Source organism: Nicotiana tabacum, chromosome 22 (assembly GCF_000715075.1).
Source record: "Nicotiana tabacum cultivar K326 chromosome 22, ASM71507v2, whole genome shotgun sequence".
NCBI classification, from domain to species: Eukaryota; Viridiplantae; Streptophyta; class Magnoliopsida; order Solanales; family Solanaceae; genus Nicotiana; species Nicotiana tabacum.
Window position 1 is genome coordinate 63,180,714 of NC_134101.1, and position 4,830 is coordinate 63,185,543.

Below are 4,830 nucleotides of genomic sequence, written 5' to 3' on the forward strand. Positions count from 1 at the left end.
GCAGCTACTTGGGCAATTTTTTATGTCAATTTCGCGGCCAGTTATGCGACCGCACAATGATTACGCGGGCCGCACTTTTGTCGCACAATCAGCCTTAGAATATTTGCGAAGGGAGGTTCTGCGGTGCATTATGCGACCGCAGAACAGGTCTGCGGGCCGCATAACTACCGCAGACCCAGGCAGATTTTTTCCAGTTTTTGGCACCAGATTATGCGGCCGATATGCGGACCGCATATCCATTCTACAGTCGCATATGTGACTGCATACCTTATTCTGGAGCCTCTTTTTTGGGATTTTATAACCCAACCCTACTTCGTTAAATAGACGATTTGTACCATTTTTGAGCTAAAATCCGACATTTTTAGAGTGAGAGAGTGCCCTAGAGTGAGAGAGTGATCTTCAACAATTTGTCTTTCAATTCTTGCTCGAATCTTTGAAGATTAACAAGAAAAACTCACTAGGTCTTCATCCTAAAGATAAGATTCTACACCCTAACCCTCAATTTCAAATTTTATCTAGAATTGGGTAATTAATAAGATAATATTTGGGCATGGGAGTTGTTCATCTTGCATGCATGTGTTATCAAAGGGTGTAAGAAGGTTGTGAGCTAAAAATGGTAGAGAATGGGTAGGGGAATGATGGAATCTTTCACAAAAGGGCCTTAAAAACCTTAATGCATACCTAGTGCTTGATAATATGCTCAAATGATCTGGAATCTTGATCATCTTCCTAATTTTGGTTCAACTTGTTATATTTCTAAAATAGATTGAAGTTGCTAAGAATTCTGGAACATTTTAGAGTTTAAAGAAGCTCCATTGAGGTATGTAGGCTAAACCCCTTCTTCTTAGAATCGAATCCCAGGTGTTCATGTAATTGGTGTAAGTCCCAAATTGATCATAATAGAATTGGCTATTATGAATGTGCTTGTGTTGAAAGGATATATGCTCAATATGTATTGTAAATGCTTCATCATATCACCTTATCATTGAGGATGTGTTCAAAATATGGAATATGTGTTAAAAATGTTAATACTTCAAGTCAAGATCGAAATAAAGGTTGTTATGCCAAATTCTACGAAAAGCCTCTATGTGCCTAAGATTTCCAAATTGCTCATATGTGAATTTAATGTCTTGAATAGGAAGACTTATTGTTGTTGATAGTGATAATGATATTTGAATGTGGAAAGGGGAAACTGGAATTATGAAATACAGCCAATTGCCAAGAATGACTTTATAATTGTGGCCACTAGTGCCAATGAATTGAAAGGATGTGAAAGAATTATGATGTGAGATGATTGACTGAAAAAGGTAATGTCTCGGGTGAGACGGCCTAGCCGATCGGGCCGTGATCAGATGCCATGCCGCACACATGATGGTGACTCTGCTGAAATTTTGGTTATCGTTGATGTCTCAAATGAGACGACCTAGCTGATCGGGTCGTGATCGGACTCCGTGTAAGAACACAGTGGTATTGTGAATTATGGTATATCGGCACTAATGATCACCCAACCTAATAACATGGAATTGACTTGAAAACTTATGTGATCCTTAACTTGATGTTTTAGTATTATTTGAAGCTCTTATTGAATTCTTGATTGTTCCCCCTTGTATTATTATTCATTCTATTGAGATGGTGTTTAGTTTTACATACTAATACTATTCGATAGTACAAACGTCCCTTTTTCCGGGGGCGCTGCATCTTTAAATGGATGCAGGTGATTCCATAGCAGGCAGTGTTGATCAGCGATAGCAGTACACCTTCCACCTAGTAGACTTGGTGAGCCCCACCTCATTTCGAGGTCATGTATCTTTTGTACATTTTGTTATCACGTTTGGAGGTATAGCCGGAACCTTGTTGCCGGCACTATCATTGTACTCCTTTGTATATTTTAGAGGCTCCTTAGACATTGTGTGGGTTGTATGTCGGTGTTGGGGGAAGTCAAACAATTCATGTTTATGTTTGAATGAATCACTTGTTCCACTTTAGCCTATAAAAGGGTGTGTATTTTGAGATATTAAAGATGAAAAAACTAATAGAAAGGTTTTGGTATTGTAGTCATGATCTCCCTATTGTCTAATTAATGAATATATGTCAGCTCTTTTTCCATGGAGTGAGTTTGGGGTAGAAAGTATCTAGCAGGCTTGCTCGGCCGGGTTCACTCGGTTGAGCGTCGGTCACGCTCCCTGAGTTTGGGCATGACATGAGTACCATGAGAAGGGCTTCTTCGGCCGTAGCTTTGTATCAAAGTCCCTCGGCTCTACCCCCGCATCCATGATATACTCTGTAATGGTGTTGGGATATGGGTAGGATGTGTCAGCTTGCCGAGCGACCACAGAGATATTGGCCAACATCATGGCTCCCACATTGATGGGGTACCCGGCCATGATGAAAGGCACTAGAACTGCCCGTGAGATAGAAAGATATGTCTCATTCTGGCTCGGGTCTAGTCGGCTGCATACAAAGGTCTGCCACCCCTTTGCCTCAAAGCTCAACGTACTCCTGTGAATAGATACCCCTGATGTGATCCATGGTAGTGGTGGCCTAGGAGCTGCTAAAATCTCAGCTAGACAAGGCCAAGCGGCATCCCCAAGTGCACATTTCTTTAAGTACTCTATGGGCTCGACATCATCAAAACCCAAGTAAGTGTTCAATGCGTGCTGATCAAATCGCACCTTGAGGTTCCTCACTTTAGTCACCTTTGTCACTTTTTTATATGCGCCACATTGGCATAGAATTCCCGGACAAGGTATTCCTTCGCATCCACCACGCTCTAGGTAAACCACATCCACCCTTTGTGCTCTTCAAACTGTCTTAATACTATAGGGTTATACCTCTCAAGTTCTTTTAACTGAAACTGCCGCTCAAGAGTGAGTGACCTTACTGGCTACCATTCACGAAAACTAGTGAAGGTATCCAAACTGACAAACCGGACCTCCCACACCTCTTTTTTCTTCGACCTCTCGAGGCTGGTAATAGTAGCATCTCCCCCTCTGCCATCACCGGGGATGTCCTGAAGTGATGTCTCTGGTGCCTGGGGGACAGGTGTAGTAGAAGGCTCAGAAGCCTGACTGGCACTCTCTGACTCCTCGAAAGTGCTGTGTGATGTGGATGACTCATCCCTGAACTGATACCTCTCTGGAAGCCTTGACTGGACAGTCGGCTGCTCATGTACAGAGGCTGAGTTGCCCTCTGATACTTCCCTAGATGGGGCATAAGAACTGGTTTCGAAAAGGTCTACACCTCTCCATCTGCCGGCTATTGTCTTCTTTTTTATTTCATGTTGTTGGGAACTAGGAAAGGGTCTCTTCCCTCGTCCCCGAGAAGGGCCACCCTTTCCTTTCGAAGTGTCGCCTCAGCCTCTAGATCGAACCATTTTCTGTACCAAGCAAAGGCGATTGTTAGTTGCAGTTCAAGTTCAGATACATAATAAATGTAGGGACACACCAGAAGATACAGTGAGAAACACAGTAGAAACATGCTTGTAAGGTAGAGAGTTGTGGTCCGTAGAATTTTCATTTCGACCGCAGAATGGGCCTTGCGGACTGCACAATTTTCCTTTGCGGCCGCAGAATTGGATTGTGGTCCACACATTTCTCATTTTGACCGCAATTCAGATGCCACTAACATGCCAACTCTCTGATAATAGAGAATTGGCTGTTTTGCGGCCAAAACCAATTTTCTGTGATTCGCACAAATTATCTAGCAGTTGCACTTAAGAGTCACCAATTTGACATCTCTCTGATCACAGGAATTAGGTTGTTCTGCGGCCGCAATGGGATTTTTGTGATTCACACATTTTTCATTGCGGCCGCAGGACCATGCCTTACTAAAGTACCCTAGACTTTAACTTTTGTGGACCGCATAATTTCATATGCGGCCGCAGAATCCAACCAATTACGAACAGACAGTCATTTTTACTAGGGCTTGAAATATTTGCACAAATTTGACATGGAAACAACATCTAAGCATGAAAATCGATTAACTCATTCCCCTTAGAGCACTTTTCCAGTCTACCCACTACATATTTACCCCACATGGTTGTTCAAATAGATTCAACAGACAAATGGTCTAAAATTTCACTAAAAATCTAAAAAATAAAAGAAATTAACATGATGATGAATCATACCAGATGTGAATGAGTGCAAGAGATGAGTGATCAACAGTTTCTAGGCTTGTGAGCAGAGAATTTAACAAGAAATTTCAAGTTGGTGCAATTTGTGAGCTCAGAGAGGGAAAAGGGGAACAGTGCCCTAGCTTCTCTATTTATACCAAACGGTTTCTGCCAAGGGAAAGAGACGTGAGTACGACCGCAAAATTCCAATTGCGGTTAGCACTCTGTTACCTGAAGGCCCAGTTGCCCTTGCGTTTTGCACTCCGCAGAATTTGGTGTGCGACTGCAGATTTTGTTACGGACCACAGAATTTGTCTTGCAGCCGCAGATTGGCCATTTTTCTGATAGACCAACTTTAGAGAGAATTCATTTTCCACTTTCAATTTGTGCGGTCGACAATGTAATTGTGTGGCCGCAGATCACCTTTTGCTGTAGCAACCATAATTGTATGGTCCGCACAATGCAATTGTAGTCTGCAATTGTTTCCACACTTAACCAATTTTCTGGGCACAATTCCTGTAAAGTACACTCATCCCTGCAACACACTTCAAATTCAGTTAGCACAAAAAATAACACATAACTACAAAAGAAGAAAAGAAAAGAAAAAGAAACATGGGTTGCCTCCCAAGAAGCGCCTGATTTAATATCGCGGCACGACGAAGATTACCATCATTTGAAATGAATCACTGCCACAACGTGGCCATCACCAACTTTTCCCA